Raw genomic sequence first — 15,206 nt, 5'->3', positions numbered from 1 at the left:
TAAAAACACGTGTTCCCTTGTATGTGCAAGACTGACATGTATGTCTTTCTCCTTCCAGTGTGTCTGCCTGACAGCAAAGGCTAGAAAGCTAGGCATTTCCCAGATTGCCTTGCAGACAGGGTTTTGAATGTAAATTAGATTCCATCAATCAGGAGTACTGTATGAGTTTTTAAACTCAAAAATGATGCAGGCACTTTGCTCCTGCTGGATCTGTGGCCATCGGCTTTGTGGGTGTCAAAAGTCAGGGCATAGAGCCTCATTCACTGCTACAGGGTAATTCTGGAGCAGCCTCAGCAGTGGTTTCCTGATATTTACTGATCCTTGATCTTGGTGCTTCTAATCATGACTTCATAATGGTGTGGTTCTAGGAACTGAGAGCTGTGTGGCAACTTCTCAATTAGGCAGCAGCTCCTTTGGTGGATCAGGCCAATAACGTAGTTTTGAGAATCATTCCTGAAGGCTCCAACTCGAGTCATTACTTCCTGGAGTGAATTTGATGTTCTGCAACTAAATGTAGGTGGGTTATATTCTTGAATTCATCTTCTGGCAATTTAGTCATAGATATACCTATCATCCATGTGTGTGCAAAAATGTATGCAGAGCATTCACCAAAGCATTGCTTCATATCAGGAAAGAGCTGGAAATAACCTAAATGACCATTAACAGAAATTGGTTAAATAAATTGTGCTGAATCCTCACAACTGAACCTTACACTGACAGTTTAATTTTTTTTAAAGAAATAGATCTAGCTATATGGTTATGGAAAGAGATGCATAATATAATGTTAAATATTTTATTTTTGCTTGGATAGCCACACCTACCACCAACAGCCCATATACTTGGGAAATGATGACTCCACCCCTGGCTCTTGGATGAGCTCTTAGCTCAGGCCTAACTAATTCATGTAACCCCCACCCTTTCTAGGAGGACTGTTTCTGCCAGGGGCACATGACCTAATACATTCCAATGAGATATGAAAAGCAGTTGGCTTGGGCCTCTAGGGAAAAAAATAATAAAATTAAAGCTTTCTTGTTCTTCTGAGAGATCTTTAAGAAATAACTTCTCTCTCTGCCTAGATATGGATGTGTAAGTATGCAGCCGTGGGGATGTTAGCAAGTCATATTGCAGCCAAGATGAGAAGCCAGCCCTAGCAATCACACCATGAAAGGCAGAGCAGAAAGAAAGAAACTAGGCCTCTGATAAGATCATTAAGCCACTGAGTCAAATCAACCTTGAACCAAGCTCTTTCTCTGAACTTCCAGTTACGTAAGTCAACAAGTCCTGTTTATTACTCGGTACAGTTTGAGTTCAGTTTTTGGTTACTTGCAATGAAACATGTTCTATAAATTAAGTGAAAAAAGAAGCAAGGAGCAAAATGAAAGCATAGAAGGTATTACCCATTTGTGTTAAAAAACAGAAATAAATAAAAATGCACATATACATGGAAGGAAACACAATTGTTCACTGTGATTATTTCTGAGGAGTGGATTTGGGAGTTCTGAGGTGAGAAAGAGAGAGAGAAAGACTTTTCATTATTTATTTATTTTTGTATTTGAACTTGTTTCACCAGTTGCTTATATTACTTTAATAATTCTACCTTTAAAATAGAATTACTCGTTCGGTTCATAAGGAAATACCTTACAAAGGAATGGTTGGGAGTGATTTAATAACTGTGCACAGGCAGAGAGGGGAGGGAAAGAAGACCTTTGAGTCCCACCGTCTCCATTGGCGTGGGCAGGAGCCATCAGGCTCTATACCCACCCCCCACCCCCCAGTTGAATGTCATTCAGGAAAAGGCAGCTGGCCCCAGGCTTACGACAGAGAGGATGCTGAGGACTGTCTATAGACAACACACCCTGAGGTTTGGTTGACCTCATGCAGTTAAGCTGTCTCTGGAAGAAATCTGGGAGCTGTTGAAGGAGGAGACGTGCTCTTGAGTTCCCCTTTCATTATGCAGTTGAAGTACCTTGACATTCTGTGCCTGAGGCTTCTGGAAAGAGGCCAGTGAAGAACCAGGCACCATTGGTCTTTTACATCAGCTTCCCCCATGGCACCAACTTCAGAGCAGTGAGAACCAACCTCTCACAACATCCTTCCTCACACCAAACACTATCAGTCATCACAAGAAACCTTGCTTGGCTTTTTCATCCTTCCCTTTTCGTGTTCTTGTTGCTCCCTCTGCCTTGAATGCCTCCACGGGTTGGGTTTCCTGGGAAGCAGCTCTGAAAGATGCTTAGTGAGCAGGAAGTTCATGAGGGAGAGCTCCTGCAGACATGGGCAGAGGGGACGCTTGGACTGTGGTGCTGAAAGGAATAACTCTTATTTCTCTCTAAGAAAAAAGCTCTACTTTTCTTCTATTCTACTACTCCCACCACTTCACCTCTGGTCACCAAACGTGTGGGACTTTTACACCAAGCGATTCTCCAACACCAGCTGAGGGTCCTACAATTTGACTCAATCTGGACACGATCTACCTGGGACTAGACAGACCCTGTAGGTTGAGGACTCAGTCCCACAGGACTGCCCCTCCCACCCCTTCAGATGCCAACTGCAAGTCCAGGTTGTCACCTGTGCTTCATACCCACCAGCTACAAGTCAGAGCCTCCCACAACCCCCTCCTCAGGTTCAATAATTTGCTAGAATATCACACAGAACTCAGGAAAACAGATTACTTATTAGATTACTGGTTTACTTTAAAAGGATACAACTCAGGAGCAGCCAGATGGAATTGATGCACAGGGCTAGGTATGTGGGAAGGGGTGTGAAGTTTCCATGCCTTCTCCAGGCATGCCACCCTCCCAGCACCTCCACTTGTTCACCAACCCAGAAGCTCTCCAAACCCCATCATTTAGGATTTTTATGGAGGTTTCATTACATAGGCATGATTGATTAAATCATTGGCCATTGGTAATTAATTCAACCTGGTCCCTCTCTCCTCCCCGCCAGAGGTTGTGGGTGAGGCTGAAAGTTCTAAATCTAACAAAGCCTCAGCCAACACCACAGGAGCTCTGAAGCTAAGATGGCCCTTCAGAGTTGTCCCAAATTGGGGTGAAGGGCCATGCCTTTGTATCCCTGAGTCAGTCAGTCATAGGGTGCAGGTGCCCCAGGGGAAAGGGGCCACACTGAGTAAGGTGGGTCTCCATAGCTGAGAGCTGTGACAACCTTCCTGCAGCAAGGGACATAAATCCTTCAGGCCCGAAGGGGACCTGGGGGGCACAGCATCCCCAACAATTGTTCCCTATTCTCATATGCTTGCCAACCCCGCCTGCTCTCCTCCACACATGCTCTTATAAACTCTTTTCAAATAGCATCATCAGTGTCCGGCCCCAAACTTTTAGCTACAGTTTTTCTCATTATTTCTCAGTGAAAAACTACATTCTAAGCTAAGCACTGTGCTAAGCACTTCACATTCTTCATCTCATGTAATAGTCCAAACAACATGAGGTCAGGACAACACTGCCCTCATTTAACAGATGAGGGATCTGAGTCCCAATTAGGTTAACTACCTTATCCAAGGTCACAATGGCTAATAATTGTGTGTCCCTACATACTAGCAACCCTGCCTATCACAGACGGTATCAAGGGCAGCCTCAAAGGGAAAAGAATTCTCAACAGGGCAGTCCTGTGGAAGGAGAGAATCAACATGGCAGCTTCTGGGAGCGGTGAGGATCTGGGTTATTTCCATCCATGCCCATTAGCCCCTCCCCAAAACACCCTAAATCACATAGGCTCCAACGAAAAGACACAAGCCTTTGTCATGTGTCCCTGTCACCACTCCTAAGTCTCTCGAATATAGAAATTCTCCATCACCACTGGCCAGACCAACCCCTGCCCCGTTGCCCCACGGCTCTGGAGGTCCCAGAGTGGAATGGACGACTCAAAGGTGCTAAACCACTGGCTGTAGGTAGCCCCGATCGTCAGCAGGCCCAAACTCCTGCAGGTCTGCGCTGTTTCACTGTGTCTTGACAACTCTCTCCTCTCTGCCCAAAGGGCCGTTTCAAACATTACTACCATTACTACCACTTTTTTAAAAAAACAGATGAGCCTATTTGTAAAACTAGAATGTAGAGAACAGACTCATCCTCCACCCTCAACTCTGTCCCAGTCATTCAGTTAAAGAGACCAAGGCAGTGGTACCCACAATTTCCGGTCACTGCACTTAATTTTAAAAGCAAGAAAAGAAAAGAGAAGCCTAAACCGTGCTATTACGGTGACTAATTAAAGTTTTTCTTTGCAGTTACAATGGTTACAATGCATTCAATTTTGAGGATCATTACTTTTCGTGTAGCTTCTTTCAAGAGCTTGGTTTAAGGTTTTAAGTTAAACCACAAGGCAAGGCTTCAAGCCACAGATCATGCTTCCACCAACGGCAATGCACGGGTTGCCCAGGAGCACTCCAAAGGAGAACCTGATTATGGAGCTGCCATTTCTTCTCAAGTACGTGAACTGCAAAGGGAAGGGAGCAGCTACTCTCTTTGTAAGCGATCCAATGAGTTTATAGACAGGGGTGTGTTTGCGTATAGCCTTTAGCTAATGTTCCAAATTCAGGGTGTTCATTTCCTACTTAACATTCATTTATTCCACAAAAAGACGTGAGTTACCATAAGGGTGCCCGACACTCTGATGTATGTCGGGGGAAGAAGTAGGGAGTAGGCAAGGCTTAGAGATGGCTCTGGGGAGAAGGCGGACAGGAGCTCAACCCAGTGGACTGGTGTGATGGAGACAGCTTGCTCTAGTGCAGGGCGATCGTGCTCATCTCCTTCCAGCGCCATGTTAGTCTCACTTTGATTGTAATTTGAAATTGGCCATCGTGGGATTCTTTACACCACGCACACGGTAAACACCACAATCAGGGCTTCTTCCCACACCCTTTGGGAGAGCCAGAGTCCCAGCACCACACTGTCTGGGTAGCATTTCCCAGATGAGAAACTGAGGAAGAGAGAAGAAGGGTGTTTATTCTTGGTCTTTTTTAGTATGCCAGCACGCTGTCAGCACACCCCAGGTGCTCAATAAATATTTATTACCTAAGTAAAATGGGGACGCTCAATTCCTTTTCTCCTTCTCCCTAAGTTGTTGACAAAACGTATATGAAAGTGTGAAGGATAATGCAGCTCTACTAAACTAAAATGTAGTTGCAGAAACATGTACCTAAACCTTAGGAAATGTAACACTGGGTGTTACAGGAAAAACAACTTGCTAACATATTCCACTCTAGCAAGCTCTGAGGACCCTTTTTTTCTAATCAAATTGAACATGATACCCTCCAGATCTCCAAAGTGTGGCCTAGAGCCCGCAAAGCCAGTTTGGACTAAGGCTCCCCATTTTGAACAGTAAAAGATTTCACACACAACACAGACATTTCAGGCACAGACAAAGCGCTAATCCATAGTGAAACTGATGCTCTCTACAGCCAAATATTTAGGCAAAGGTCAAGTCTGATTTCCACCGATGATACCTGCAAGTTAATAAAACAATCTGCTGACATTTGGAAATGTGTGTTGGCCAAAGTGAATAGTAAAGAAAGTATGTTTTCCATTAGAAAATGACAGGTGTTGGATATGAGGGTCAAATGATAAGAGGTACCCATCCATATGAAATAGCTTATTTTTAGTCTTACCTTTTCAAAGTACCCAGAAAAAGAGAAAAAGAAACTGTTATGGATACAGAGAAGCAAGTCAATAGCAACCACTCCCCAATGCCGTATTGCCAATGTCCATTTGGAATCAGATTACAGACAAAACGCAATTCTGAGCCCTCAACGTACAGCTTACATTCCTCTGTCTGCCACCCCATCCCCCCGACTTCCTCCCACCCTCCACTCTGATAACCATGTGAATGCTCAAAAGTCAAGACTGGGTTAAGAGGGGACCAAAAAGAATGTTTTAGATGAAATCAGATGTGACCCCTGGAATCAGGAGCATTTGCTGAGCATGGTTTTAATTATGGGGGCTCCGTCAGCTTCCCGATACCACTCTTTGCTGCAGCCTGGTGCACCTCTAAAAATGTGCGCGGCCTGCCAGCCTGCCAGCAGGAAGAGTTTATGGGCTCACACTCCATTAAAAAAAGTAAATAAATCAGAAGCCCCTGAGGCAATCACATGTTTAGAAGCAACGAAATTGCAACCTGTTTACCTCTCAGACATTTAAATTCCCAGCCCAGGCACAGCCTTACAAGCTAAGACTAAACCTTATTGTGAAGGAATTAAAATTCTTTGGCTCTGATGCAGTCTGGCGTATGGCATATGGCCCATAGCTGAAACCCAAGGGCTCATCCTGCATTTTCCGAGGTCTCATAAAATTGTCGAGCCCTAACGGAAGGAATGAGTTTTGCGTCTTAAAAATGTGTAGGTACTTCATTATAAGCTCAGGTTCTTTAAATGGGGCAGTCAGTTGAACTCTAGGAGCGAGGCCACTTCAAGATGCAAAGGAAATGAAGTCCATAAATGTGAGAGTTTGGATCTAATATCACTGGGGGGAAAATTCCGAAGTCACTGGAAAGAAAGACATGAGAGAGCTGAGGACTGAAAGCAAAAGAAGAGTCTCAAGTCCATGGAGTGAGAAGGGGCAGCTGAAAGCATTTACCTCTAAGAGAGAAGAGTGCCAGCCATCAAAATTTTCCTCTTCCAATAGGTGAAGTGTTGGAGTGACAGTTACTTTTATGTGTCAACTTGGCTAGGTGATGGCGCCCAGTTATTTGTTCAAACACTAACCTACATGTTGCTGTCAGGTACTTTTTTTAAGACTTGATAAATGTTTAAAAATCAGACTTTGAGTAAAGCAGGTTACTTTCATAATGTGGGTGGGCCTCACCCAATCAGATGAAGGTCTTAAGAGAAAAGAACTGGGATCGCCTGAGGAAAAAGGAATTCTGCCTGCAGACTGCTTTCAGATGCAGGGCTGCAATGACAACTCTCCTCTGGGTCTCCAGCATATGGCCTGCCCTGCAGATCTCAGACCTTCCAGCCTCCACAATCAAATGAACCAATTCCTTAAAATAAATCTCTCTCTGTATAAATATATCCTATTGGTTGTTCTTCTCTGGAGAATCCTGAGAATTCTGGGTTATTCAAGAAAGCAGAGGGAGGCTTCGTGCCTCTGCATGGACCAGCTAGTCTCAGAGAGAGAAGTCGGTCTGTAGAGAGAAGTCAAAATGAAAGAAAGTCCTAATGGCATTCAAGGCCTTGCCCTTGGTGCTTTCGGAGGCCTGTTCCATTCCGCCCCTCCACTGCCAGGTGTGTGTTTTATTTGACCACCTGTGTTGAGGCATAGTTGACATACTAAATGGAACATATTTAAAGTATACAATTTGATAAGTTTTGACATATGTATGCATCCATGAAACCAACACCACAATCCAGATAACGACCATAGCATTGTTCTCAAACGCTTCCCTGTGCACTTCTATGATAGATACTTTTCTCCAGTGCTGCCTCCACCCTCTTCTGCCTGTGACCACTGATCTGCTTTCAGTCACTACAGATTACTTTGCATTTTCTGCAATCATATATAAAAGGAATCATACAATATGTACTCTTTTTGTGGGGGAGGGGTTGGGCTTCTTTCATACAGTATAATTATTTGGAGATTCATCATGTTGTTGTGTGTATCAATAATTCATTATTTTTTATTCCCAAGTATTATTCCACTCTATGGATATACCACAGTCTGTTTATCCATTTATCTGCTGGTGGAAATTGGGTAGTTTCCAGTTTGGGGCTGTTACCAATGAAGCTGCTGTGAACATTCAGGTCTTTGTCTGGACATCTGCAGGGGTCGGCAGACTATGGCTTATTTAGTATTTCCCACAAACACAGCCATGCACATTTACTCATTTACTCATTTGCCTATTGTCTATGGCTGCTTTTGCATTACAGTAGCACGATATGCAGCATCTTGGCTTGCAAAGCCTGAAACACTTAATTTACAATTTCTGACCCCTGCTCTTGTATAAATTCCTAGGAGTAGAATAACTGGGCATTAAGTAGGTGCATGTTTAGCTTTTCATAGAAATGGCTGAACTGTTTTCCAAAGTGGTTGCACCATTTTCTATCCCCATCAGCAATGTATGAGAATTCCAGTTGCACCTTAGCCTTGCCAAAACTTAATATGCTCTTTCTGTTTAATTTTAGCCATTCTACTAGATGTGTAGTGGTATCACATTGTGATTGTAATTTGCATTTATCTGACAACTAATGGTATTGAAACTTTCTTCGTGTGTTTATTTTTTATCTCTATCTTTTTTGGTGAATGTCTGTTTCAAGTATTTTTATTATTTGAGAGAGGGAGGATTTGTTTTCTTATGATCCAGTTTTGAGAGTTCTTTATATAATCTGGATACCAACCTTGTATTAGACATGCGATTTGCTAACATTTTTCCCACTCTCTGGCTCATCTTTTCATCCTCTTAACAGGATTCTTCAAAGAGCAGAAGTTTTTAATATTAATGAAAAGCCATTTATAATTTTAATTTTGTGTATCATGCTTTAGATATTATACTTAAAAAGATCTTTATCTTCTCCAAGATCATAGACTTTCTTCTATGAATTTTGTAGTTTGAAGTTTTACTCAAAGCTATTTTGAGAAATATTGAGAAATGCTCAAACAATTTTTTAAAAATTTGCATATGGATATCCAATTGTTCCTGAATCATGTGTTAAAAAGACTATCCTCTCTCCATTGAATTGCCTTTGCAACTTTGTTGAAAAATTAATTGACCATATGTGTCTACACGTAGGTCTACAATCAATTTCTTGACTCCCTACTCTGTTTCATTAACCTATTTGTCTATCCTGATGTCAGTGCCACACTATCCTTATTATAATAAGATATTTTAATAAGACTTGAAGTCAGGTAGTAGAGGTCCTCCAATTTTGTTCTTCTATTTCAGAATTGTTTTAGCTATTGTATGTCTTATGCATTTCCATTTGGATTTTAGAGTCAACCTATCAGTTTCTAACAACAAAAAAAACCCACCAAATATTATGCTGGAACTTTTATTAGAATTGTTGAATCTATAGATCAAGTTGGGAAAAATTGACATCTTAATACTACAGATTCCTCTGCATCCTGAACACTATATAGCTTTCCAATTTTTGTTTAGATGTCCTTTAACTTGTCCCAGTTTTGTAATTCTCAGTGTACAGGTCCCGCAACCACCAGTTGATTTGGAAACAATTGTTCCTCTTGCACAATAATGCAGGGTCACAAAATAAACACATCCCATCTTTATTTAAAATTTTGATATTTTACTCATCACACATTTTTTGCATTAATTTTGATATTTTAAAAGATTACCAGATTATAAAAGGTTATAATATTATTTATCTTGATTACTGAGTTTTCATTGTCCCCTAAATTCTGGGGCCAAGATGAGTGCTTCACATAGCTCACACTCCTGCCAGCCCCGTCTAAATATTTCATATTTATTGATGCTAATGTTTTTTTAATTTCCACTTCCAATTGTTTATTGCTAGTATATAGAAATAAAATTGATTTTTATATATTGATCCTATCCTGCATCCTTGCTAAGTCATCCTGTTAGTTTTGGTACGTTTTCTATAGATTTCTTTGAATTTCCTACATATTCGATTATGTTGTCAATTTTCTGGAAGAAACCGGGTAGAACTTGTATTATTTCTTCCTTAAATTTTTGGTAGAATTCACTAGTGAAGTCACCTGGGCTGGCATTTTCTTTGGGAGAAGGTTTTTAACTACAAATTCAATTTCATTAACAAATATAAAGCTATTCAGGTTATCTATTTTTTTCTTGAGTCAGTTTTGGTAGTTTGTCTTTCAACAAAGTTTTTCACTTCACCTGAGTTATTGGATTAACCAGTATAAAGCTATCATATTCTCTTATTATCATTTTAATATCTGTAGAATCTGTTGCTATGTCATCTTTCCCATTCCTAGTATTAGTAATTAATAATTTTTGTTTCTTTCTCTTTTGTTTACCTCTCTTCTAGGAAAAAAAAAAGCTTTTAAATATATTAATTTAAAAATTGTTTTTATGTTTTCTATTTCTCCGATTTTCACTCCAATCTTTAGTATTTCCTTTCTTTTCACTTTTGGCATCATTTGCTCTTCTCTTTTTAGTTTCTTAAAGTAGTGGGACTTGAAATTTTCTTCTTTTCCAGTATAGATGGTTAGTGCTATAAATTTTCATTTAAATACTGCTTTAGCTGCATCCTAAAAATTTTGATGCAGTGTGATTTCATTTTCATTCAATTCAAAATACTATCTAATTTCCCTATTATTTATTCTCTGATCCTTGAGTGTGTTATTTAGTATCCAACTATTTAGAGATTTTTCAGATACATTTCTTTTATTGATTTCTAGCCTAAAACCATTATGTTCAGAGATAATATTTTATATAAACTTAATCCAATTATTGAGATTTTTCACAGCCCAGAGTATAATCTATTTTGGTAAATACTTCATGTACACTTGAAAAGAATGTTAATTCTGCTATTATTGGGTGGAGTGTTCTGTAATGGTCAATTAGGTTAAATTGGCTGTCCATATTGTTCAAGTCTTCTATATCTGTGTTAATTTTCTATCTAGTTGTTCTATCAATTTGCTTTCTTTTTTTGAGGAAGATTAACCCTGAGCTAACATCTGCCAATCCTCCTCTTTTTTTCTGAGTAAGACTGGCCCTAAGTTAACATCCATGCCCATCTTCCTCTACTTTACATGTGGGATGGCTACCACAGCAAGGCCTGCCACTTGGTGCCATGTCCACACCTGGGATCCGAATCAGCAAACCCTGGGCCACTGAAGCACAACATGTGCGCCCAACCACTGCGCCACCGGGCCAGTCCCTTCTATCAATTTTTGAGAGAGGAGCATTGAATTCTCCTAATTGTGGATGTGTCTGGTTCATTTTCAGTTCTCTCAATTTTTGCCTCATGTATTTGAAGCACTATTGCTATGTGCATACACTCAAGATACATTGGTATGTTTATAAAACCAAGTAGAGCATCTTGTGACCCTAAACTAAATTGCTTCAGAAAAGAATAACTCAAACATGTTTTTAAAAATAGCATGTTTTCCTCTTCTTATGCTACTTGAAATCTCATTGGAGAAGAAAGACCATGACACTATAGCAAATAACACAAGGCCATTTATTATAACCAGCTAGATCTGCTTCAGAAATATTCTACAGGACTCCAAAGGGGCTTGAGTTCAATCAGCATTGGGCTTGTCTGCGTGCTTCCTTCTTTTGTTCTTCCTTGCTTCTTCTCTCTCTCTCACTGCCTCTCTCTCTCCCTCCCCCATTCCCTCCCTTCCTTCCTTTCATTTCACACTTACTTTGTACTTAATTCAAGTCTGTTCCTTTGTCAGAAGAGGACACAGAGTTGATTCAAATAAGCTCCCTGACCTCAGAGTATATAAGAAGGGAAGTTGGCTTAGAAGAAGTGGGACTTGAGTTGGGCCTTGAAAGACAATCGCTGAAGGACACATTCTGTAGGATGAAGAATAGATTTGATATATTCATTATAAAATGAATTTTGTGGTTGTCTGTAAAACTCGAAATTTTCAAGTCTTCTATTTGATCCTTATTGATCAAAAAATAAAGGTGCTTGTTTTTTTTCCTACTAGTGAAATCATATACACTTAGGAAATGGGGGGGAGGTGCAGAGGGGGGGACTACATAACAGGGAAATAACCTGTGTGTCAGTAGTGTCATTAGGTGTGCTTCCTAATCACACTGTCTATGTATAACCACTATAGACATTTTGGTACTTTTCTAGGGTTTTTTTTTTTGTTTATTAAATACAATCATTATGTTTTATATCCTGATCTTTTCTTGACATTCTCTCCAGGATTTTATATTTTATTATCGTTTTGGTCTAAGTAATTTTAAAAATAGTCTAACTGAGTAGCTAAACAATAGTTTACTTTAAAAATTCCCTATTGTTTTGTATTGAGATTGTTACTAGTATTCCCTTATTAAAAATGTTCTGTCAATAGATTGTTATAAACTCCATAGTTATGATTTTAGTGTTTTATAGGTAGAAGGAACTTTTAGAGATTACCAAGTCCAACCATCTCAATTTCAGACAAGAAACTGAGCATACGGATAATTAACTGAGTTGTTTTGAGCTATGCTTCTCAAACTTTAACGTGTATGGGGATCACCTAGGGATCTTATTGAAATACAGACTATGATTCAGTAGGTCTGGGGTGGAGTCCAATATTCTGCATTTGTGACAAGCTCCCAGATGATGCAGATGATGCTCAAAATATGATTCATGCATCAGATGAAGAATTTGCATCGAAATGTATCTGTCTGCAAAACCCAAGCATGACCAACTACTCTCTGCTTTCTCTCTCACCTAGGATAAGGCTACAGTGACTATCTAAGACCAATGGGTAGAAGCTTCCAAATGTAAAGGATATCTTTTCCACCAAGTGACGGAGATATGTGAGCTCTGGCTGAACACCCAAATGGTGGAGACTTTTAATGGAAATTCAATGATGGAGAAGAGCATCTATCATCTAGTGAACTTGAAGGACCTCCCAACTCCAAGGTTAAGACTTTATGTGTTAATATTCAGAATGTTTACCTGAACAGCTACTTCCTCAGCCATTTAAGATTCAAAGAGCCATTTTCTGATAGAAGTTGCATTGCTAGGCAGAAAAACCAGATGAAATTAGTACCTCTTTTTAACCAGACTGAGTGGGAGTTAGAGACCCAGGAGATGGCCAGAATTGTCACATGAAAGAAAGCTCTCTCTCTCTCTCTCCCTTTTGGAAAAATAAAACCTCACATTTGAGAAATTTTCAGAAATATAATTTGCATTTGAAGAAAATGTCAGAATTATTTAACACAAGATGGGAAGCAAAAGTGAAAATGTAAATGATTGGGGTCTCTTTACAAAAGGAAGATAGTGTCTCTTCTCAGTAAAGACACATTTCTCTTTACAAGGTTTTCATATGATAATGTTCTCCTTGAAACATGTTAAATGCCTGAGTCGTAAATTTCAGATTGTCACTGCATGATGAGCTCCAGCATGAGAGAGGAAAAGGGACTAGTTGTTTTTCTTGCGAGCCACATTAAAATTCCTGAAAATTCCCATTTGAGTTGTCGATTTTACTTAAGTTTTCCAAAAGCTGCAACCCCTGCATGCATGGGAGAGACGACACCTTAGAGATGCCCACACTGTGTAGCTCATGACTGTGACCTGCCTCCAGCGTTCTGGACTGCCACTCCCAGGGACCTGTCAGACTTCTCTCAGTGGGTTACCTGCTGCTCAGTCTGTGTAAGACCAAGCTCATTATCCACCTTTCCTGCCAAACCCGGGTCCTCCTCCTGATTCTGAATAAATTCATTTCATGTCACTTTCCTCTTCTCAAAAGCACAAGTCAGATTCTCCCATACCCGATCTCCACTCTCACATCAAGTCCCATTGATTCCTCTGTTCCAAATGGTTCAAAAATTTAATCCCCACTGCCTCCATTCAATTTCTTGTGGTCTCAATGTTTCTGCTGCATCTTCCACACTGTTACCAGATTATTCTTTTCAAAGGATAAATATTATTCTTCCTGAGCGCTCCGTCATTCTTTGATCAGGAATCTTTGACTGACTAAGGCGTAAAGGTCACACTTTCTCACCTGGGATTCCAAGCCTTCTTTGAATTGCCCCTAACCTTTCTGCTCAGCCTCATTTTCATTTAAGCTACAGTCCAGCTAAACAAAAGAATATGCTACTCCTGAAAGACATATTTAGGAAGCTAAGTTTGCATAGAGGTTACAAGGCTTTGGGTTCAAGTCCTAGTTCCACTCTTTCCAAGCTTTGTGGGACCTTGAAGTTAACTCTGAGCCAGTCTCCCATTTTTAAAACAAGGATACTAACAGTGCCAACCTCCTATAATCAGTGCAAGGATTCAAGTTAAAACTTAGAACAGAGCTTCCAGTTTCTGCTCAAGCGTATAGAGTATTAGAACAAGCATCGTTTCTGATCTTACAGCAAAAGGGGCTGCAAGCTCATGAATATTCTCTAGTCAAAAACTTGAGATGACAGCGCAATGGACTAGTCCCAAATCTAAGGAGAGACAGTGCTGTGCAGAGAGGGATGGGACACGAGCATTCGCTCACCCAGGGAAGATGCTTCCCTGGGGCGGATTTAGCAGAACACTGGCAAGAGTTCAGTTAGAATAGTTCATGGGTGGAGGCTGTTGAGAAAGGATAGAGCCCCTGGGAGCCACAGATATAAGGGAGTTTACACACTTTTGCAGGCTTTTTCTCCATGGACAGCACTTGGGAGAATCTTAATCAAGTGTCCCTCACAGCTCAGGCCTGGGGTTGGGGGACAGCAGTGACTGCAAAGTGTATGTAAAATATCACCAGCACCCTTCACACAATGGAGGACCTCATTTTTTGGATGGTCGAATCTACCTTGTGTTTGTACAGAGCTTTATTGTTTGCAATAACATTATGTATTTGAAGGCAGGAATTCCTGGCTTAATTTTTTTTATAGAGACCGAAAAAAGAGGTCAAATAATTGGGTCCCTTTCCCAGAGGAACACAAAGAATTTCTTTAAAAGTAGTTCAAAAATCATGGTCCAGTGCTTTTTCTATGAGTCCACTTCCTGGAGTTGGTAGGAAACATCTATTTAAACATGAGATGTTAACGATTTTATCATCCATGCACTCATTTTGTTTGATTTACTGCTATCCTGTCAGTTAGATGAAAGCAGGGGTTAGCAACCCCATTTTACAGATGAGAGACTTGAGGCTCAGAGAGATTAAGGCTTGTCCCAGATCAAAGAGCAGTATTGCTAAGGTGAACTGGAAAAGAAAGAGCTGGGGGAAGTGAGGAGGGAGGGAGACAACCATTTAGAGCCTTACAGTCCTTGAAGATTTCACCCTATGAGCAATTTGAAACAGCAGATGTGTTTTAAGAACACACAGATACAATTTGATGCGGGCTTTGATTTTGCCTTTTCAAATGGTGAACCCCCTTTCTAGGATACTTTGACATTTAGCCACCCAGCATCCACTCCCTCTTCTTGATGGCAGCCATCCCTGGTTTGGCTTTGAGGAAGCTACTCCTCCACGAGTTGTAGCCCAGAAGATTCCGGGGAGGAGAATGTGCCGGGGTCCGTGCCCTGGCCACTGGCTGGCTCGCTGTTGGACACATGTCCTGTGTAGGCCCAATCAGGGCCAAGAGGCCTTGATTCTCAGGTTTTTACTGCTTAGGAC

The 15,206-nt window shown here is 40.7% G+C and overlaps 1 long non-coding RNA gene across 1 annotated transcript; it reads left to right on the top strand.

The window, feature by feature from the left end:
* The first annotated feature begins 375 nt into the window (after positions 1–375).
* On the top strand, positions 376–13,080 carry LOC139082675 (uncharacterized). Its single transcript, XR_011538885.1, has 3 exons — positions 376–517; positions 1,077–1,266; positions 12,342–13,080. It is a non-coding gene; the product is annotated as an uncharacterized lncRNA (long non-coding RNA).
* Positions 13,081–15,206: the final 2,126 nt, after the last annotated feature.

The sequence above is a fragment of the Equus przewalskii genome, chromosome 3 (assembly GCF_037783145.1).
Source record: "Equus przewalskii isolate Varuska chromosome 3, EquPr2, whole genome shotgun sequence".
In the NCBI taxonomy this organism is placed as follows: domain Eukaryota; kingdom Metazoa; phylum Chordata; class Mammalia; order Perissodactyla; family Equidae; genus Equus; species Equus przewalskii.
Note: the sequence above shows the minus strand (reverse complement) of the source record. Positions and strands in the feature narration are given on the sequence as shown.